At 38.0% G+C, this 24,391-nt stretch overlaps 1 long non-coding RNA gene across 1 annotated transcript; it reads right to left on the reverse strand.

The window, feature by feature from the left end:
- Positions 1 to 11,610: 11,610 nt before the first annotated feature.
- On the reverse strand, positions 11,611 to 16,653 carry LOC140234060 (uncharacterized). The gene is made up of 4 exons (XR_011901568.1): positions 16,571 to 16,653; positions 12,737 to 12,988; positions 12,147 to 12,336; positions 11,611 to 11,727 (listed from the first exon to the last, which is right to left on the reverse strand). It is a non-coding gene; the product is annotated as an uncharacterized lncRNA (long non-coding RNA).
- Positions 16,654 to 24,391: the final 7,738 nt, after the last annotated feature.

The raw sequence follows: 24,391 nt of genomic DNA on the forward strand, positions 1-24,391 counted from the left end.
TTTCATATCATTTAATACATTTCATATCAAACTCAAATTATTAATTGAAATGGAAGTGAATAACAAAAACTGGTATCTTCATATTGTGTGTTATATAACATGAGACTATAATGATATAAAACTAATCATTTTTATGCTGTCGACAATAATACGGCATGTGGCAGCAGTGCAAAACGTAAGTGGCTATAATGCAGTACAACAGCCACGCGTCGTCTTCTACTATAGAGTAATAATAACATAACTAATATATATAGCACAACCATTCATATACATATTATAAGCCAATAATATAACATAATAACATAATATTACATAAGGTACAAAATGTGAACGGTTCACGTAATGAAGTACGGGTTTACCTTATTAATGGCAGATATAAGACTTGCGGTGGTGTCTGTGTGGGTTGAGTGTGTCTGTTCGTGTGGGTTGGCGTGTGGTTGCATGCGCATCACATTGTTGCGCATGTGCAGTTAATGGTCTAGTGGCTAAGGGTCAACATTGATGCCATTCGGCTGTAAAGATTTTAGTGTTGCTATCCAGTAGGATTCACGATTTAGAATCACAGAGCGGGTCTTCTTCTTGGTTAGTTCAATGGCAGTGATTTCTAAGCAGTTCGGGCTATGTTCTGGGAAGTTGAAATGCCTTGTGTATGGGAGGTGTTTTGGTTGTGTGATTGTGTGTTGAATGTTCGTATTTCTGAGCGAGTGTTGTTGAGTCGTGTGTAGAGTGTGGTTTCTGTTTTGCCAATATTTTGCTTCTTACAGAGTGTGCATGTCAGCAGATACATGACCCAGGTTGATTTGCAATCAATGTAGTCTGTGATAGGGTATGTGCGATTTGTGGTGGTACTTGTGAATGAATTTGTTTCTGTAATGTGTTGGTGTAGGATGCATTTGTTTGATTTGTTTTTGTAGAAGCCAGAGTGGGAGTTGATGTCTGTGAGTTGATGGTGTGTTTGTGTTTTCGGGTCTTTTGCATTAACTAAGATATCACGAAGTGATCTCGGTCGGCGGTATGATATGAGAGGGGGTTCGGGGAAAGTTTTCTGAAGTGATGGTGACGACTGTAGTGTTGAGAGGTGCTGTTGGATGATGCGTGGGATTTTTTCCGTGGCTCTGTTGTATGTGACTGTGGAGATTGGTCTTTGTGTTATTCTACGCTTGTGGTAGGTGAGGAGTTCAGATCTGGGTTGTTGTTTACCGTCTGTGGGTCGTGTGTATGTCTTACGAAATGACTGTGAAGTTCTTCGACATGATGCGATTCGTCCTCTGGGTTAGAGCAGATACGTCTCACTCTGAGGGCCTGGCTGTATGGTATACTGTGGAATGTGTGTTTGGGATGGCATGATGTAGGTAGAAGGTATGCATGTGTATCCGTGGGTTAGTGAAAATTTCTGTGTTTAGGGTACCATTGTGGAGTAGGAGGTATGTGTCAAGGAAGGTGATTTCTGTGTCGGATGATTGAAATGTGAATTACAGTTGGAAGTTTGACAGTGTGCGTGGTGATCCTAGCCATATGAATTGGATGTAATCAATGTAGCGTTTCCAACTACATGACAAGATACTTGTGGTGTTGGTTTTCGAGAAGATCAGTTTCTGCTCTAAGTCTCTAACAGATTTGCATAATTAAGAGGGAGCGCAGGGGGTCCCCATGGCAGTTCCATGGGTTTGCTTATATATTTTGCCTTGAAACTGAAAGTACTTGAGATTAAGAACAAGCTCTAAGAGGCGCAAGAGTTGGTCAGTCGGGACTTCTGAGTTGATGCGGTTGTCCAGTGCGCGTTTTGTTGCTAGGATACCCTCATTGTGAGGAATATTGGTGTACAAACTACATACGTCGGCTGATGCTAGGATGCTACGTGGTGAAAATGGGGCATGCTTGCTGTTTATTTCCTGTGTGTGTTGTAAGAAGTGTGTTGTGTCTTGAATGAAAGAGGGCAAGTTTTGAAGAAGCGGTCGTAGGTGTAAATCAACAAGTCTTGAAATTTCTACAGTTGTACATGCGCATCCGGATACGATCGGTCTCCCAGGGTTGTTCTCTTTATGGATTTTGAGTAGGAAATACATGTTAGGGCAGGTTGGGTGTGGTGGAGTCAATACCCTCTTGACCTTGGGATCAATAACTAGTGGATCAATGGCTTCCTTTACTTGTTCTAGATAAGTTTGTGTGGGGTCTTTGTCTAGTAATGTGTAGGTGTTGGAATCTCATAGTTGTCGTTCGCCTTCAGCGATGTAGTCAGTGGTTGACATTATAACAGTTGATGAGCCTTTGTCTGCTGGCTTGATTACAATATCCCTATTTTTTGCATAGGCTTTGTAGTGCCTGTTCTCTGGATGGGAGAGATCGTCAGTGCGGCTATTGTATCTTTGCACCACATTGTCGATATCACACTATAAATGCGCATTGTGAACAGGTGGGTTCCACTTGCTTTTGGAGTGGAAGCGTCGTTGTGTCTCTAACACAATGGAATTGTCAACATTTTCATTGGTGGCTGCTAATGAGGGCGTGGGGTCAAGAGGCGATTCATCTTGGGATAGATCATTTTCACTGAAAAACACTTTCAATTTCATTTGTCTTTCAAAATTAAGAAAGCCTGTGTGTACTTGCAAATGATCAATATTGGGAGGGGTTGGACAGAAGGTAAGACCTTTTGAAAGGAGACTGACCTTTGCAGGGCTATTAAAGTACATGATCAGAAAGATTGACACTTGGCAAATTTCCCAATTCTTATCCTTCTCTACTTGTTTCATTATTGTTTGAGTTAGTTGTATTGCTTAGATTACTGATTCTTCTTCTTTTCGTATATGTGACCGTGCACCTCAAAACGAACATAAAGTCGCACACACTGATTTTGCGTGAGGACTGAAAATAAGTGAAATGGGTCAACCTAGCCGAACTTGACTTTTTCATATTTTCTGAAAGAGCGGGTCTTCTTTTACATCATGCTAAAATTTGGTATCATAAAATGGGCAGGAAAGTGGTTTTTTTTTTAGCAGTTTATTTAGAACATTTTTGGTAGAATAGCGTGATTACGTGTGTCTTTGGAATCCCTTTTTCATTTCTGAAAAACCTTGTCCACACTCTTCACTTTCAACTCTAATAACTTTTAAAAGGATAGGGCTACTGCTTTGAAAGTTGGCATTAATTATGGACAGAATGTGTTAATGAGACATGCCTAATTTCAATTTAATCTGATAATTCCTTCATTATTGCTACTCTGGTGGTTTACTTCCTGTTTTTTTGTCCCATTCATCGCACAGCCAGCACGGATTGGTAAAGATTAAGCGCTTGAATAGACACTGTACTTCAGAGCCTCTTTTCTCAGTTCACACTTTTCCTGAGTTTGTGCTTTCTTTCCAATATCGAGATATGTTAGGAGAGTCCATTTGATATGAGTTATGCATCATTTTAAAGCTTAAAGTCTGCTCTTTTAGAAAATGGTCTTAACTAGAAATTCATGTCTGGCGACTTTTTGTTTGTTTTGAGGTGCAGGGTCACAAATGTACACAGATAATGTTATATAAGTGTTAACTCTAATTTGGGAAAACAAACTAAAGAAACATTGTTTCACTAAAACCTCTTTTGAGAAACAAACCTAGCCGGCGCTTTTGCAGATTTTATCAAGAGCATATCCACTCATCCATACCGTATGCCATTTCGAGTGAGTTGAAAGTTAATCGTCAGTTGCAACACGCAATATTTCCCCTTTCAAAGATGCACACATTTGTAACAGTTGTGAATGTTTACAAACGTATGTATATGAAAGTGTTGATAATGTATTATTATATTGTTAATTATACAAACAATGTATAGATTAACGAAATAACAAGACATTGTTCTTTCCCTATTCTCCTTTCTTCCCTTCGGCTCCGATTATCTGCATCAAACAATTGTTATTACCCCGATGCATCGCTCTAAAAATTTTTGTAGGTCTCTTGCTTTTAATATAAGAGCAGTAATATCACAAAAAAGCCCTTCCATAAACTGTTTAAATAGCAAACTAGATACAGGAATTAAATTGTTTATTTGACACAATCAAACTGTATTAGCAGGGAGGTGAGAGACTTCTTGGCATTAAACATGCCATCTCCAAGCACTTCGACATAACAAAGTCACCTAGTCACCCCATCCCCGAAAACTACGTCATTTTGTATTCCTTAAAGACAAACGTTTCAAAGGCTTTTACACCTCCGACTCTTTTGTTTGCAAGAGTATAGGCCAGGCTTTACTGTCACTATACATGTACATAGTTTAGTCTGCTATATGCGTTGATTCTTACAGCTGTAAAGAACGGATTGTTGTTGAATTTTACCGGTCTTGATATGAAGTGCATGGATCGAAAAGAAAGTTAGCTATTTCCCCAATATGTTGTGTAACGACTTGATTCACCCTTAATATTAAAATCTACGCTTCGCCTTGAATATTGATATGTTTGATTGCGAATGTGTGAATACACGTACAATATCAGGACACAAAGCCCTCCTTTCAGTAATTTGTGCTTGTTAAGCGTTTCCTTCAATCTTTCACTGATCTAAGTTTCAAATCCCCAAACCTGGAATATTCAAATGCCTTGCCGATACATTTACTAGGTATAGTGTCACTGGAACTCATCTTGCCCGCCCCTGGAGTCCAACGGGAGGGATCTTTTTTTTTTTTTTTTTTTTTGATACTTACTGTTGGTCATCGTGCGAATACATTTGGTGTCCTTTGTATGATTTGTTTAGCTCTTTATATCATTTCTTTACAATCATTGACAATGATGATAATTAGTAGATGGCGAGTTGTAATGTTCTTAAAATTTTCTGTAGATTTTTATTTATTTATTTATTTTTTTTTTTGCTATTTCCCCTATTTTGGGGGTGCTGAACACGAATCCACTTGTTGCCATTTTTCTAACCGACGTCTTCAGCCGTTGCCATGACAACGCATTATTTTCCTTAAAAGAGCATGTATAATAATCATAAAAGCATCATAAAAACATGTTGTAAACACCAAAATATGTCATTATAAACCCTCTTTAATCAAATAAAAAAAATACAAATTTTATAATGTCATGGCTACCTCATAGCAGTGACGGTTACCATGGCAACAACTATTTGAAAAGCAAGAAAACCTGAATGATTGAGTGGAATATTTATCATAAATTACTATCTTGATTATCAGTTTATTTTTCCACTCCGTTCATTTCACATCATTTTCGTTGCTATGGCAACAACATGACAAAAGCTACCTTTTAAAGAAAAATAAGCATTGCGTTTGAAAGAAAAGGAAGAATAAAATACGTCGGTAGATAGTAGATTTCTGTAAAGTGAGATTTTTTTTAGCTATTTCCCTTATTCTCGGGGTGCTGAACACGAACCCACCTGCTACCATATTTCTAAATGACATCTTTAGCCGTTGCCAAGGCAACAAATTATTTTCTTTAAGAGAACATGTATTCGTCATTAAACATCATAAAAAATGCTATAAAACACGAAAATCAGTCAATATAAACATATAGCTTCAATCAAATTATAAATCACAACTTCCGACTGTTACGGCTCCCTCATAGCAATGACGGTTGCCATGGTAACAGCTATTTTCTTTTTAAAGAAAATGATTTTTTCCTTAAAAAGCATGTAAACATGAAAAGTTTTGAGTAGCATACTCATTACAAATTATTTTGATAATTGTCAGCTTTTTTCACTATGTTCATTCCACATTATGTTGCTATGGCAACAACATGATTTTTTTTCCCCAGAAAGGAGTAGTATGCCATTAAAAGGGAAAAGAAATGATTTTCAATTTTCGCAGTGTATAATTTTTTTTCGGCTCTTTTTTCTATTTTGGGAATGGACAATGGAAGGGCAGTTATATCTGCGCTACCTTTTTTTTTTTTTTTTTTTTTTTTTTTTTTACAATCGAGCCGGAATACTATCAAATCCGAATGCGTTACTTGTGTCTAAATCAACTAACTGATCTCTGAACTAACTGAACTTCAAAATGTGTTACTGGTTTCCAACAAAAAAAAAAAAAGAAAACAAAAAAGAAAAAGATGTCCGATTCTTTCCTGATAGATACTCTTGAATAAAATGTGTTGCTGCAATTTATATTTATAATCTTCCTAGCTAACTCTTGTTCAAGATTTACCAATAGTTATCAAAAGGTTCACATGTTCCGTTAGGGATGTCAGAACTTTTTCATCGCCATCATTTTCTACATGCAGCTGCTTCTCCATGTACTGGGACTTTGACTTGCTTCTACCATATAACAATTCGTTAATTGATTTCCATATTAGGCTTGCATTCTTCTTCTGACTTTCAAACAGATTGCTATGATAATTCCTTTTAGCATTCCTCAGGACAGAGGTAAGAACGTTTCTGTAACGGTTATTTATTAACATATTATTCATCTTTACATTCAGATTCAAACATGTTCTTAAACAACCTACTTTTAACTTTAATTGACTTCTTAATTGCCTTGTTTGGTTATCCATGTTTTCGTTTTTGCCGTTGCTTAGCAACCTATTACTTTTCTTTACAAAAGAAGCACGTACATTACATAGCTTCATAAATGAATACCTTAATCGCATAAACAAAAGGTGTGTAAAAATTTATCACAATCATGAGTGTTCTCCGATCACAATATCCAGCTGTTCAAACAAAGTTTATCCGAAATTGACTGGAATGACGTTTTTGACTCTACTGATCCGAATGATGCGTATGATAGATTTATGAATATTGTGATACCCTAATATCACTTGCATTTCCCTTTGAGGAATCAAAGAGGAAACTACAAAACAGTTCCGCCCTCACATTGGATAAGAAAAGCCTTACTTAGATCCATAAACAGGAAAAATACTTTGTTTTACAGATATAAATCACGTAATACAGCTTTGAATAAATCAAAGTACATTAAATATCCGAATACTCTTACCTCCCTGTTGCGTAAAGCAAACAAACAAAAAAAAAGATTATTTTTGTTCTTTGTTTGAACAGCACAAGTCATGGCGCAAAATCTATTTGGCATGTAATGAATAATGTTATTCACAAACGTGTAAATAAGGGTATTATTGATAATATCCCTTGTGAAGGGAAGAATTTAACAGATGATGTGGAAATTGCGGAAGCATTCAACTCTTTTTTTGTTAATATTGGTCCGAATCTGGCCCGCAAAATTTCTTCTGTACACAGACCCTTTCATTTTTATCTACTAAATTCCAATCCACAGTCTTTATTTTTTTCTCCCAGTACTTGAAATAGAGGTCTTAGATATTGTCAATTCTTTTGGCCCCAAGAAGAGTACAGGTAACGATGGGATTTCTAATCACCTCATGAAATGTATTGTGAATGAAATACTATCACCATTAGTTCACATTTTGAATTTATCTTTATTAACAGGTATTGTGCCCACTAAAATGAAAATTGCTAAAGTTTTCCCAATTTATAAGAAAGGCAGAGAAGATGAGTTAGGAAATTATCGACCAATAACGCTTCTGTCCTCCTTTTCTAAATTACTTGAGAAGGTGGTTTATAATCGTTTAATCAAATTTGTAAACCAATGTGATATTTTAACTGATAATTAATTCGTGTTCCGGAAAAAACATGCAACCACCCATGCTATATTACTACTGGTTGAGAAAGTTGTAAGAGCTTTAGACACAAAGTGGCATACGGTCGGTCTGTTTCTGGACTACTCCAAGGCCTTTGACACAATAGATCACGAACTTCTTTTGTATAAACTAAATCATTACGGTATTCGTGGAAAGGCCTTGGAGTGATTCAGAAGTTATCTTACCGGTCGAATTCAATTTGTTTCAGTAAATAATCATGACTCTGAAATAAACTTGATTTGTTGTGGTGTTCCACAGGGCTCCCTCTTAGGTGCTCGTTTATCCATTTTATATATCAATGACTTCCGGAACTCATCCTCTCTGCTGTCTCTTTTATTCTCACTCAGATCCTTATGTTTTGCTCGATTTTTTGAATAATGAACTTAAGCTTGTATTCGAGTGGATTCAGGCAAAAAATTGTCGCTTAACATAAATAAGACTGACTAATTTATTATGGTTTTCAGTAACACAATAACATCTCTTCCAGGTTTAGTTTTAGTGAACGGTTTACAGTTAAACCAAATAGATTCAACAAAATTTTTAGGTATTTATATTGACAGTAACCTTTCATGGAAGGTACAAGTTGATTATTTATATGCAAATTGTTGTGCAAGAATGTTGGAGTTATTCACAAACTGAAATACCTCTTCCCAAAGCCAATATTGCATTCTCTTTATACAACTCTATCATTACCTTACTTGAATTACGGAATATTAGCCTGGGGGAATTGCTCAAAGACTAAAATCAATTCGTTATTTTTGATTCAGAAAAAGGCCTTGCGGATTATTAATCGTGCACAATGTTTTTTGATCACAGTAATGAATTGTTTGTTTCAAGTAAACTGTTAAAAATTTCTGATTTGTGTTTGTATCATGTTGGAATTTTTATGTATAAGTTGAATACTGGTGATCTTCCTAGTATATTTCCCTCAATGTTTGTTAAAAACAGTGATATCCATACTTACCCTACAAGACACAGTGAATCCTATCATTTTTCCCCTGTTCGTACAGTTTTAGCCCTTAAGACAATTACATCGACAGGCCTTTCTTTCTGGAATGAGTTAGATCCGGTGCGGTCGCAAGCAAGTTCTTTAAGTTCCTTTAAACAAAATCTCAAAGCCAATTTACTAAAATCCTACCTTTAATTATTTTGCCGTAATCATTTGAAACATTTCTGCATACTCAAAATAATGATGCCTCGCTCGGATGACTTCATTAGTTTGATCAACTTGCTACTTTTCTAAGCATTGATACCATAAGTTTAATCATAAACATCATACAATACTTTGTACATTCCGTAAACTTTATGATATTCTCGATATCTTGTATTTTTGCATGTTACGTCACTTTTGACATTGATATACTATACTAAAAGCCTATATTATATTTTTGGAACCCACATCCTACAAGCTTTGCTTTTTAATGGGTTCCTCATATTTCACGTCAATTATACGTTCTTATACATTTGTGCAATTTTGGTTCAAACTGACCATTGTGTTAAAACATTTCTTTTTCAAAAATCAAATGGAATATAAAACTTGTATGAAATGTGGAATATGGAACATGAATAAAAAAAAAAAATGTTTTCCCAAACAAAAAAACATATATGCCCCATTTACGTTATTAGTTCTATAGACTAGTTCCCAGTTCTCCGATCATAAATTGTCGCGAAAAATATTCACAATGTAATCCTTAAAACTCCTACAGAGTGTATGCTGCTGGTTTACCCTCTTACACAAATTTCGTACTAGAATTGCAAAAACAGGTAAATGAGCTGTGAGATCAGTAAGAATGGTTCCAGCGTGAATCTAATTTTCAACCATGTTCGTATAAATAATTATGTTCTATTAGGGACGATGATGAATTAGTAATCCTCGTGTCTGTACTAATGATCTGGGACAAAAGAACACAACGAAGTGCTGTTAAGAATGTTTCTTGAACATTATTGCAAGCATTAATATCAATATCAAAGTGCAGCTCAATTCTATATAGTCCTACACCTGCAAACACAAAACAATCTTCACAGAAAATCCAACACGCAAACAGGAAATCGCTTTATACATCGATATTAACACACACACAAGCTTGCACTTCCGTAGAAGCGAAGCAACAGAGGTCCATAATGTGCTACGGACATGGTTACCAACCAGTTTTTACCTATCTATAGTTTTCTTAATATTTTTAAGGACTGGAAGTGTACAGTGTATTTGAGGTATAGTTATTACAGTAAGCCACAATATTGGACAAAATTGGCACTGGGTATTGAAAGGCAAATGAAACAAAACTCTCTGCTTTGAGGAGATTTCATTATTGGGAAGCAAATATTAAAAATCTGGTTGGATATGCAGTGTGTACAACTGCTTCTAATGAGCTCGTAATAAACAGAAAGACTAACGTCCCCAAATGACTAAACAACCACAATTATTGTTACCTATTGAACTATTTTTTATAATTCTGACACTTCATAAACGTTTCAGATCAATACGTGAACACATTCACGAAATTGAACTGCTCCACGCCTTCAAATAAAGTATTGCGTTCTTCGCCGTCCTTTCGCAACAGCGGAAATGACACTAAATTAGAATAAGGTGCTAGTCGTAGGTATAACAGCTTCATGATGTTGTTGGTTATCACTATAAAGAAGGGTCCGCGAAAGTGACGAACAACGCACCACGAAACTCCGTGGGCAGCGACGTCGAACAGCACGCGGACATCGGAGTGCCCTGTCCGAAATTCCACGCGATGTCTGAGAGGGGCGCACCAGTAGTACTCTTCACCTGTGTTGTTGTCCACAGAAATTCACTGCTTGTTGAAGCAAATTGTTTTATGTATTGAGAAATGTGCACATTTCAGAATGAGGGAGGCAGCGCAACGTTTTTTATGAGATACTGTAGTCCAACAATTTGTTTGCAACCTCACAAGTGCGAAACCCTACGTTTCTAAATGATTCTGTGGGGGTTGCTATTTTTTTTTGGTAGGGGATAAATAACAACATTCAAGAGGAGTACCCCGAAAAGTTCTATCTATCTATGTATTTTATCTATCTACATGAGATTTCTTTTCTTTTTCCTTTTTTTTTTTGCATGGGGTCTGCGTGAACTGTTTGGAAAAAGCTTTTTGTGTTCTTGTCCTTTGTTTGGTTTTAGTGCAGTTGTGTTTGTGTGTGTGTGTGTGGGGGGGGGGGGGTCTTCACCCGTAACGGTTCCACTGCCCTGCAATTTAAGTGTCCCTCTCATATCTTGTGAATTTATTGCAGCAGTACACGTTGACCAAACATCTGAAGGTAATCGAGAAAAGATCGCTTAGAATTGTCCTTTCCTTTCACCGTGTGTGATAACCAATAGGTCGCGTACAATGGTTGGTACTGAGTATTCCACAACAGTCTCTGATTGACTGTTTGATATCATTCTTCACACTGTTATAACTGCGGTCTTTTTCAGCCTTCGAGTTTGTTTTTAAATCGTCCATTAAATCGCACACACACTCATAGCTTCCAATTGAATGGCGGAATAGAATGAGAACATTGATTTGTAATTGCGAGTATAAACGCACATGATATAATGCTCGTAGAAAAAAAAAGAAAAAAAAAAGAAAATGGATCCTGTGGTAGCATCAATCAAAGCAAAGTCTTTAAAGGGGATGGCTAGTAACTGAACACTGGGAATCAGTGGGAATGCTGGGGGATGATTGTTCTCATTCTTGTGGGATTCATTTAAGAGTACATTATACATCCATTGTTGTGTGAAGATTATTTGTTTCAGAATTGTCTCATATTCAAGTAATGTGCAGTTTAATGCTTCCAGGTTAGCATGCCTGTACAGTGACGGGGCATTAAACTGCATATTTCTTGAATATGAGACCGTTCTGACGCAAATAATTTTCACACAACATATAGATATATAATGCACTCTTAAATGAATCCCACAAGAATTGGAACAATCATCCCCCAGCATTCCCACTGATTCCCACGGATCAGTTACTAGCCATCCCCTTTAAAGATTATTCGGAAGCTCCTTACGTTCGAAATTAATCTGTGCGTTCTGTGGGAGATGTTCTCTTAAGTTGATCACGTTCTTGTCCCGTCCATCAAAGCTTACTTTTATGACCGTATTTTCATCCAGAATCAGATACACCAGTCTGTGCATACAAGAAATAAGAAAGGAATGTAATATATATATTGATATGTTTATATGATTATATATTTATCATGCTACCAAAAGCCGTTTAATTTTCAACGGATGTAGCGCCTTTTGTTTTAAAGCTCTCCATAAATATACCTACACAAACACACACACATATATATATATATATATATATATATATATATATATATATATATATATATATATATATATATATATGTGTGTCTGTGTGTGTGTGTGTGTGTGTGTGTGTGTGTGCAGCAACTAAACAACAAGAAGAAGGATTCTCAAGAAAGCAATTAGTTGTTCCAACAAAGGCTTTTTCTTTTTTACAAAATTTCTGCCCTCCTCAGGCTTGTTTTGGCGCATTCCTAAATTTTTTGATAGGAGCTTCTAAAATTATCCCAAAGTTACCTGTTCTTTGTGTCAAGATGCATTGTTGTGCTTACAGCGAAATGACGGAGCCTTACGATAATCATTATTGGACCCCTGCTCATACCAGTGCGCAAAACTGTCAAGGTATTTCCGATTTCGTCGTAGTTCAGCAAGTAAAGTTTGTGATCAGAATGGTCAAGGGAGAGGGACAGTCCTTTACCAGGCAAACCTGAAAGAAAGAAAAAAAAAAACCCACAATATTTTGATAAGCAAACCAGGAAAAAAGAAAGCATGCAAATGTTAATGATAATGAATTACAAGATTTTTTCCGTTTTAATCATTTTTGATTGGCTACGAATGTGACTAATTTGAATAAGAATAGAAAGTTTTCACACAATCCTGGCTATTTGTGACACAACGCCAATACAATACATTTTCTGTATAACATATTGTAAGTCAATCTGGGGCAATTTTGCATTTATAGGGTACTTACATACGTCATATATAACATATCTAAATGAAAAGAAAATCCTTAAATGTATGAAGTGATATGATTTATTTAGCTAAACAGGGGCTGTTGCATTACAAAATTCAAAGCTTTGACATGCACACTTGCAATCTCCCCTTACTTCCAGTGATGCTGGTGGTTTTGCCGGGAAGAAAATCTCTTAAGATCGAATTTGTTTCTTCTTGAACCCAGTACACAGCCTTCTCAACAGGGTCAAAATTCAGTACAGTGGGAGTCGGTGAGGGTGCTTCCCATCTATATGATCTTGTGTTGAAAGGGGTGTTTCTTATCGTTCCGTACACTCTGAAGTCAGCTACGAAAAATAAATTGGCTCTCGAGATGACTGCAAAAGAGCGCTCCACCAGTGGGGTATCTGAAACAAAATTGTGCATAATGGCTTGACTCGTTACCTACATCCACTGAAGTAAATGGTCTTAAGAATAGATGTTCATGTCAAAATGATTTATGCTCAACATTAAAATGTTGACGTAACCCACAATACATCGCTGCTAGGATGATAGAAAGGAAGTAGCTTCAAAATGTGTTTCTTTCCGCAAAAGACTCTTGAGAAAGAATTGTTCATTTACAAATTTCTTTATCCACGTTAATAACATCGGTTTCTTAGTTATTCCGTCTTTGTAACAAGATAGAAGAACCCCCATTGAGCACCCGTCAGAGTGTTTCCGTGACTGCCTATTTGCCATACGATTTAACGACGCCACAAGTGTTCCAAATAATTATATTTTCACTGCAGCCTATGCGTACATGAAAAAAAAAATAATGGCGATGCTGTGAGCTACTTCCGAGATGTATGGAGAAAGAAGTGAAATCTAGCATTTTAGCATTTCACTTGGCTTTTGACCTTTTGGCAAAAGCAAAAAAAAAAAAAAAAAAAAAGAAACAATCTTTCTCGGAGTATCTCTATTAGGTAATGCATAAAGGGGTCCAGGCATTAATTTCCTTAACATGTGCATGTATATACACGCATTGCTTTTGTTTTTATTGTGCACATAACTACTTTTGATTTATCTTGTTCCGAATAAATTGAATTTAATTGAATTGAATTGAACTTAATTGAATGTATTCATTAATTTTCAAGAAAAGACATTATAAGGCATTGCATATTGGAAATAGCGAAATTTCCAGGATTTGACCTTGACCTTTGACACTTGATCGTTTGACTCCGTGACCCTCAAATTCCTAAGATAATCACTTTTAGGTAGTGCATGCATATATGACCCTGCATCACGAAACCAACAAAAAGTAGCGGAACATAGATTTTCAGGTAAGAGCAGATTCTGAAAGACCAGAATCTAAGCTTTAAAATGATGTATTACTCGATTGAAATGTACTCTCCTAACCTATCTAAATATTGGAAAGAAAGCCCACACTATGGAAAAATGTGAACAAAGAAAAGAGTCTCTGAAGAACAGGATTTATTCAAGTGCGTAATCCTTACCAAACCGACCTAGCTGCGGGATGAATGGGACAAATAACAGGATATAAACCAACGGAGCAAAAGCAATGAAGAGATTATCAGATAAGGCTGAATTAAAGATGCTCTATTATTCTGTACATGATTACTGTCAACTGTCAAACCAGTAGTGCCATTCTTTTAAAAGTTATACTTGAAAGCGAAGAGTGTGCAAAGGGTTATCAAGAAATGAATAAGGGACCTCTAAATCTAACCTGATATCACTACTCTACAAAAAAGACAAACAAACAAACAAAGCAAAGACCTATAGAAAAACTGCTGAAAATGCATTTTCCCATACATTTTAAGATCCTCAACTTCAAAATAAAGTATAGAAGACGGGTAGCTATTTCAAAAAATATGAAAAACCCAATATTGACTTAATTGGTTAACCTATTTCACCCTGTTTTTTTTTTTTTTTTTTTTTTTTTTTTTTTGAGTCCTCACGTAAAATCAAGGGGTACGAATTTTGGTTCGTTTTTGTGATGCGTGGTTGTTACCGCACAAATTGTCGCCCCGTCACAATTTGTGACGGAGTTGGCGGCACAAATTGTCGCCTGGTGACAATTTGTGATGCTTGTGCAGTTCCCAATTTTTTGACCTCGATGGCGACATTAGGTGCTGGCAAAATGAAAGGTATCTGCCCAAATTGTCGTCGGCCATGCACTGTGAATTGTGGTCGGGGACTCGGGGTGGTTGCTCCATGGACCGGTGTTATGCTTTGGTGGGGGTGGGAATGACTGATAAATTATGTGTATGTGTGTGTGCGTGGGGGGGGGGGGAGGGCTGCATGGTATGTGTTGTGTATGATTTGTAGGTGCGTATTATGTGACTTGTGTATGCGTTTGCGCATAGCTGTGTGTGGGTGTGTGTGTGTGTGAGAGAGAGAGTTTGGAGTATGATAATACAACAATTATAGGGAAACTGTATATCGTCGTGCGCGTGGCAGATTGTCGTTAGCGCGCTTCCCTGCGCCTGGCAGATTGTCGTTACAGTGTGGGAGTGCGCATGGCAGATTGTCGTTAGGGTGTGGGAGCGCGCATAGGGTTAACAACATTCTGCCATGCGCACGGAAGTGCTCTAACAACAATCTGCCATGCGCACGGAAGCGCGCTAACGACAATCTGCCATGCGCACGACGATATTATTTTATGGTGATTGTATAGTGGTAGTGGCTTGTTTGTCTGTATGTATACGTGTGACTGTGTGCGTACGTGTGTATGTTTGTGTGCGTGTGTTTTGATGTTTGTGGCAACGAACTTTTTGGGAGGCAGCAGGGTCTACTGTGGCAATGAAAATGTTTTAAACGTGTATGATCACGTGTTTGTGTAGTTTTACAGCGGCGTTGATTTCAAAATAGGGAATAGTGTGTCACTTTCAGCGGTGAGAGAGAGAGACCGAGAGAAAAGACATACGAGGGAGGTACCTTCCCTAAATGTTATATTTCGTTGTTATTTTTTTTTCACTACATTAATTTTCTTCCATCAGTCCTAACCTTGACTTCCATATCACTATTCTTTGTCTCAGAGTAAGTTTGGCATGCTTAATGGTTGAGCGAATAATTTCGACACGCCAAACTAATTTTTCAATCGTTAGTTACTTTTAGCACAAGCGAACTGACATATGCACCAACAAAATGCCAACAAACACACAAAACACAACAACACTCAAACAAATCCTCATAATGCATATAAACAACCCCAACACACATTATTCCATAATATGCAATAACACACACACACAAACGTACACACACACACACGCACAAACGGACTCTCAATAATCATGTGCGCGCGCACATACACACCTCTTTGAAACCTCACCGTGACTTTTTACATGACTTGTTTGCATGGATGTAGCCATGTAAGTTATGTGTTGTTTACACTGTTAATATTTCAATGATTGTGTCAAGAGTGAATTATTCTCCCCCCCCCCCAAAAAAAAAAAGGAAAAAAAAAAGAAAAGAAAAATGTGCTTCGAGGGCGGGCGACAATTTGTGCCGTCAGCTCCATGCAAAAATTGTCGCCTGTTTCAGTGGGCGACAATTTGTGACGGAGCGACAATTTGTGTATGTGCAGCCATCTGCCTCTACTTGTTCTTTTTACGCCACCACCACGAAGAAGTATTATGTTTTCAGGTTGTCCGTCCGTCCTTCCGTCCGTCTTTAATTCCGTCAATGCCACTCAATATTGCTGCTAGGGTATACGTCATAACAGAATAATATACTCGCAATTTAATAACCCACTGCTGAACAGAGTCCGGGAGCATTTAGGAACAAAACAGATTTAAACTACGATCGCAGTTACATTTATGTTCTTTGAATAAAGGGTACATCAAAACATCTCTTTACTAGACAGGTTTCTTGGTGGATCCATTTGATATATTGGTAGTAGATTTGATCATTGTGAAAAATGTATTTTGAGTTCTTCTGATGACTATGACTATGTCATTTTAAGCTTGAAATTGCTAAACATAAATTACCCTTTTCCTCGCATAGAATCCATCGCTTCAAAGGCGACGCCGATGTGGAGGTGATTCCTGCTGCCTTTGAAGGAGAGTTCTTCGCCACAAGCTGTACAGTACTTCCATCCACCATTTGCCTCTTACCGCAGATCGTTATTATCTTTTCACACTCCTGCGAGGCTTCTCGGCAATTGGAGATATGAAACATATGTAAAAATAGTTCACAATATGTAACCGTTGTAACATGTATAAGTTGTAAGAAAAGACGTTGTGAGCGTGCTGAGTGGCAAGGGTATGTGGGAACCGATTCTTTATCAAGTTCAGCGTTTACCTATTTTCCGTAATTATGAATGATTGCGTCAACGATGGTTAAAACCACGACAACGGTGGCAAACAGCTAATAATATCAACGATCACTCATGATACAAACCTCACAGGTAATACGCCCTGAGGAAAAAGTTTCAAGGGTAAAAATATCAGGGGAAAGAGATGTCAGAGGTAAGGGAGTCGATGGTAAAACAAAAAACAAAAAGTCATGGTGAAAGAGTATTCATTAAAGGGAAAAGTGTGAGAGATACAAATTTAAGGGGTAAGAATTATGACAGGAAAAACTTTGCAAGGTAAGAATAACAAGGTAAAGTCTCGGATAGATTCAGAGGATTATTGTCAAGAAACAAATTATAAGCAATGGAAGTGTAAAGGACAAAATATCAGAGATGAAAATCAAAAAAAAAAAAAAAACACGTTAGAAGTGACACATGTAGTATAAGGTATTCAGATGTATGAATCTAAGATGTGGAAAAAGACTAGAGAAACATTGTATCACCAAACCTCTTTTGAGAAACAAATTTAGTCGGGGCTTTTCAGATTTTCCATTTTCCATCACATTACATTGCCTTGCCGAATGGGCTGAAAGTTAATTGTCAGTAACAACGCACTATATTCCCCCCTTTCAAAGATTAATACATTCGTGACAGTTGTAAATGTGCATAGATATGTGTACATTCTGATATTGTGTACAAACGTAGTATAGATGAAGCTTTAAGCTTTTCATGCGGCTCCTGTGATCTGTATTCATAATAAGATTGCTATTTTCAGATGCAAAGCAATGGCATATTTTATAGGCTCGTGCTATTTAGATAGTTGCAAAGTGATCCATAAACTGTTTGAGTGCAAACATACGAATTAATTTGTCTGTCTGACATAATCAAGCTGTATAAGACATGCCATCTCCAAGCACTTTTACATAACAAATTCAACTTTAGAGTCACTCCATCTCCTGAAACTAGGTCATTTTGTATGTCATAAAGACAGAAGGGCCAAAGACCGTTTGGGTGCTGTTCGTTATTCCGAAGGTTCGTTGATCCGAAACACACAAATTTCCTATACCTGCACGTTAATCCGAAAATGTAAAAGGTTTCGTTAATCCGAACATTTGTTGCGTTATTCCGAAGGTTCGTTATTCCGAAAATGATCCGAAAATGAAATAGGGTTCGCTATTCCGAAGGCCCCTTAATCCGAAAACGAAATAAGGTTCGTTATTCCGAAGGTTCTTTAATCCGAAAATGAAATAAAAAATTATGGTTCGTTATTCCGAAAGTTCGTTAATAAGAGGGTTCGATGACCCGAAAATAAAATAGGGTCCGTTATTCCGAAGGTTCGTTAAACCGAATATATGATAAGGTTCGTTATTCCGAAGGTTCTTTGATCCGAAAATGAAATAGGGTCCGTTTTTCCGAATGTTCGTTAATCAGAAAATGAAAAAAGGCTCGTCAATCCAAAAATGAAATGAGGTTCGTAATTCCGAAAATGAAATAAATTCACTGCTTATAATGACAAATTAGTACGTTGTCATTTAAAAAAAAAAATACCTGGATATTACGCAATGAAAATTCGATATTGTCTCTATGGGGAGGATAATACGCGTGAATTTATTTAGGTAAAGCACGTCGTGTTGCGTGAAGAAGTGGTGTAGATTAAGAATCTTGACTTTAATTCAATTTGAACATTTACCAGAGCGATTGGATTAAGAGCGTAGCCTACCTTCAGACACCCTCACATCTGTAATGATTATAACAGTAACGACAATAAGACTAATACCACTTTAATACCGCTGTCAGTAACTCATACATTTTTGGCCCGCTCCTGGTCCGAGCTAAATCAGCCCGCGTCAAGCAGTAATAATTGCTTTCAGTGACTGTAGCAGAGCCGCGTTACTTTTTACGATGACCCATTCATAAACTCAATAAAGTGAAGGATAACTGCCATGGTAACTGAACTCACAGAAGCTGTGACCTTTGACCTTTGGTCCGCTCCTGGTTTGCTCCTGGTCCGCTCCTGGTCCGAGCCAAGAGGGTTACTGAAAGGGGTATCAGTAACCCTCTTGGCTCGGACCAGGAGCGGACCAAGTCGAAAATTTTGAGTTCATGAATGGGTGGGGGTCAAAGTGGCCGCGCCAGGTGCGGACTATTTTGGCGCTTCTGCAGCAAGCACCACGCGCGGACCAGGCGCGGGCCTGCCGCTGATCCAAAGTTTCTAAACGATAACAGCTCCAGGCACGGGCCAAAATTGCTTTCACGGTCAAAGGTCGCAGCTTCCGCTGCTTAGCTCCCAAGCGCGCGGCATGCACATCAAATATCGAGCGCAAATGCACTTCCGCTCTGTCCATGACGTGTTCAATTACCATGGCAGTAATCCTTTACGTTACCGAGTTTATGAACGGGTCATTGTAAAAGTAGCGCGGCTCTGCTATAGTTACTAAACGAAATTTTTACTGCTTTGCGCGGGCTAATTATTTAGCTTCGACCAGGAGCGGGCCAAAAAGGCCACGAGTTACTGAAAGCGGTACAATACAGAGGATGATTATGGACCAGACTAAAAAGTAACATTGATGGTAGTAATGGCAATAATTATCGATGGTAACAACAACTTTAATTATTACTAGATTCATAGTGAAAAGTGTTGTTACCGCCGTATCAGCATTTCATATTAATTCGATAATGAAACTATCTGCGGCAGGGGTCTATGGCAATTACCTCCTTTGCAATTACCCCGAACCCTTGCCATAACCCTAATCCAAATTCTGAACCTAATCCTAACCCTAACCCAAATTCTAACCCTAAACCTGCCCTAACCCTAATCTTTACTCTAACCGTATCACTAACCAATATTTCGCTGGGGTGTTGTCCGTAGGGAGGGGTAATTGCCCTGATATACAGTGCGGCAGAGCCACCAGGAACTGGCAGGGGAAGGGGGAGGGGGAAGGGAATGAAACGTGATCTTACATGGATGGTGCAGTTTCGGTTGATGGGGCTTCAGGCTTCCAACGACGTGTTTTTGATGATGGTGATGATGATGATGATGATGATGATAATGATAATGATGATAATGATGATGATGATGATGACGTGTGTGTGTGTGTGTGTGTGTGAAGAGAAACCTCTTATGAAATATGGAAGAGCATAACTCGTAGGAGGAATTCAAAGTTTATTTGATGAAAATTGGTTTTGAAATGGCTGAGATATTCAAAAATAAGGCAATCCTAATAAAAGATGGGACGCACCTTTTGTTGAGATCGCTTTGTTTAACAAAGTACACCTACAATTACATGTACAAAATCGGGTTTTGCACAGAAAAGTTGCAGTGTCTTTTCGTATACACATGAAGTTTTATACATACATTTAGGCGTATACATGCATTTCTTCTTAGAAAACAAGCAATTACACGCACATATAAAAGGCGTAGTGCTAATAAAGTCAAGGGGATAGAAAGAAATCAAACGAGATGAGAAAATGAAAGAAATGCACTCGCTGTAGCAATATGACAGGGAACAAGTTGAAATACAATGTGGGCCTACGTTTCATTCCACTCTTCACAAGAGTTTCACTGTTTCTGATGGCCGTAATAACACAAGAGCGTAGATTGCAATTGTGACCCTGCACCACAAAACAAACAAAATGTTGCCTAACATGAAATTTTAATTAAGAGCATATTCTGGAAGAGCAGACTTTTAGCTTTAAAATGATGTATAACTCAAAGCAATTTGACTCTCCTAACCTATCTAAATATTGGAAAGAAGGCACACACTCAGGAAAAGTGTGAACTGAGAAGAGAGGCTCTGAAGTAACGTGTCTATTCAAGCGCTTAATCTTTACCAAGCCGTGCTGGCTGTGCGATGAATGGGACAAAAAAGAGGATGCAAACCTCCGGTGTAACAACAATAAGCCAGTTCACAGTTAGCACTAGTCTGCAATGACCTCTCCAACCACAGACTTTGCAAAACATGGAATTGTCTTCAAGAGGAGCAGTTGAAAACAGCAATGCAGGCAGTGTTAATTTACATGTCAGTGCTGCATGAATGGCTTTTGTTAATGTTGCTGAAAAGAATGCACATTCACCTGTAAATACCAATCTGCACCTGGTTCATTTACAACAGAGTTATCAAAAAGCCCTATCTAGGTTCTGAATACCTCAGTTGCAACACCATTTCAAGAGAAGGTCTGCAATGACCTTTACCTGCACATGCTCAGATCGTAACTGTGAACTGGCTTATGAAGGTATTATCAGATTAAATTGAAATTGATTGTGCCTTATTAAAACATTCTGTCCTTAATTAATTCCAACTTTCAAAGCAGTAGGGTTATCCCTTCAAGGGCTATAGGACTAGAAAGTGAAGAGTGTGTACAAGGTTTTTAAGAAATGAAAACGGGACTCGATCTAAAGACACACTTGTTCACACTGTTCTGCCAAATAATGTTCCAGAAAACGTCTAAAAAGCACACTTTCCTGCCCGTTTTACGTTCCCAAATTTTAGCATAATGTAGAAGAAGACTTGCTCTTTTAGAAAATATGGAAAAGTCAACATCGGCTCGGTTGACCCTTTTCACCTATATCCAGCCCGCACACAAAATCAGCGTGTGCGACTTTTTGTTCGTTTTGTGGTGCACGGTCACAATTAGTATCGTGGGCTTGAACCGAATGCAAACGTGCCTATGTAACTTTTTTTTTTCAGAATCCTGCGAACGTAATACGACTATTTAAGTCATAGCAAAGGCTTTCATAATGGATTGCTAAAACGCAATTTACTTAACCTTTCGACAGCTAGAAATGATACAAGCACTGGTTTACATTTTGTCAGTTACCATGGCGGCATGAATTCCATGTGTTACCATATCACACACAAAAACAGTGGAGAACAGCATTTAACTTCTCATTGAATTCATGCAAAAATAACCTCTTACTTATAGTGACTGATTGGTAAGACAAGTTCGATTACATTCCACTCTTCACAGTGAAGCTTATTAAAAGAGATGCTACATTTGAAATCTGCTTGTTGGGTATACTTGATTGTTTTTGTTTAATAGCCTTTATTTCTAAAGTCCACGCATGTGTTGTTGTTTTTTTCCTGCTTGAGACATGTTGGAGTCGCAGAATATAGTAATCATTTCAAATAATGAATGTATTATCCTGACAATGATAAAGAAGTGAAGAAGGAGTGGGAGGGGCGAGCTCATTCTCCGGAGGAGAACATACATCTACTTTCATCATTAGTATACATGTACAAATGAAATCATAAATTACGACCGGCATTCTACGTCGCCTAGTGATAAAAGTTTGTGTAGAATCGCATGTATTTGTGTCTGCCTGTTTACGTGTGTGTGTGTGAGTGTGTGTGTGTGCGTGTGTGTACGTGTGTGAATGTGTGCGTATGTGTTTATGTGTCCAAAGAGAGTATGAGTATGCTGATATCCCCATTTCAAAGTGAACTTGCCTCTCCTGAATTATGATGTCGTTTGTTGAGAATGAGAAGGGCTTTAAGTCTTCTCTAACACTATGGGTTTTGTGGTCACTTAACGCCCTTATCATTCTCAACCGACGATGTGGTGATGATGAATTTCAGACTACCGATAAACGTGAGGCTATATCACTTAAGCCTAGGACGAAGATGATGGGGGTGAGAGCGGATAAGATGGGCATTAAAACAGGAATTTTAAAGGTTCTATGTACTTGAACTCAAACACACACTCACACATATGCGCACACGTATCAACTAACGCATAGGACAGTATGTTAATTACAACGGGTCTAGGGCAATTACCCCGGACCCTTCCCCTGACCCTAATGCTAGTCCTAATCCTGAACCTAATCCTAACCCTAACCCAAACTCCTAACCCTAAACCTAACCCTTACCCTAATCTTTACTCTAACCTTACAATAACCAGTATTTAGCCGGGGTAATTGCCCTCTGGGGGTAATTGCTCGGATTACAACACCACATTTTCTCACTACATGAATTTTACTCTATTAGGTTTTTCGGAATATCAGAGCCTTATTTCATTTTTCGGATTTACGAACCTTCATTTTTGGGATCAACGAACCTTTGGAATTACGAACCCTATTACATAATATAACGAATCTTATGTCATTTTGGGATTAACGAATCTTCAGAATAACAAACCTTCGGAATGACGAACCATTGGATTAATTAACCTTCGTAATGACGGACCTTCGGAATAACGAGCACGAACAACTCTTTTGTTTGCAAGAGTAAAGGCCAGACCCTACTGTGTGCATGGTTTAGTCTGCTATGCATTGATTCTTACAGCTGTGAGGAAAGAACGGAATGTTCCTTTACATAACAATGTCGCTTTAAGTCGCCCCATCTCGGGAAACGATTGATCATTTTTAATTCAATCCCCCCCCCCCCAAAAAAAAAAAGTCAAAGTCTTTTAATACCTCCGACTCTTTTGCTTGCATTAGGCAACGATATGCATTGATTCTTACAGGTGTAAAGATTGAAATATCGCTGGATTTTTTCTGAGACATTCTGAGACGCCTAGTCGGGGATGCTCTTGGATTTGCATATTAATGTGTGAACACAATGGATAGAACTTGGAGGGAAAGGTTACTTGCAGTGATCTACAAAGATCCTCATTTCTCTTTGGCCACTACAACAAATCGGATTGGGTTTTCTGGAGTAATAGTTTGTGACCCTGACATTGCATTTGGGTTGATTCACTTTTTCTCAAAGTTACTATTCTTGAGGGTCCCAGTGTAATCATTCATTGTTTTATTTATTTATTCATCACAAACAGTCTACACGCGAACGGTGACAAACAGAGGATCTAGGGCAATTACCCCCTGGGCAATTACCCCGGACCCTTCCCCTGTCCCTAATCCTAATCCTAATCCTGAAACTAATCCTAACCATAACCCAAACTCCTAACACTAAACCCAACCCTAACCCTAATCTTAACTCTAACCTTACCACTAACCAGTGTATAGCCGGGGGGTAATTGCCCTCTGGGGGTAATTGCCCGGATACGCAAACAGATAATGAGCTATGACGTAGATCCGTCATTTTTATACCACCTATCACAGTGCGTTGAGCGTTAAAGAATAATACATATTCATGATGCAATCACGCCCCGCAAATGCTACGTTGAGCTAATGTATTAATGAAATCTAAATAATAATAAAGACGCGCGCACCTATTGTCACGTCACAAATTTGCATGCGCGCTAAGTCACGATCACGCGTTGACCCGATGCGACCTCGTAAGGCCAATGACATTTAGCCAATCAGAGTAGAGTATTCAAGTGAAAAGCACGCAACTGCTTAATAGGGCATTGTACCGTTTTTTTTTTTTTTTTACATGTTGTTCTTTTAATTCTAAGAGACCCAGCGGTACAAACAGAATCAAAATTTCATAACGATTTAGCCCGTAATTTCATGTTAAAAATTGAACTTTTTGGGTGAGAATTATGCTAATGAGCTGACGAGCCCGGATGTCGTGACGTCACAGGTGCCAACTATATCACTGATTACAAGCTCTCGCAT

This window comes from Diadema setosum, chromosome 10, assembly GCF_964275005.1.
Source record: "Diadema setosum chromosome 10, eeDiaSeto1, whole genome shotgun sequence".
In the NCBI taxonomy this organism is placed as follows: Eukaryota; Metazoa; Echinodermata; class Echinoidea; order Diadematoida; family Diadematidae; genus Diadema; species Diadema setosum.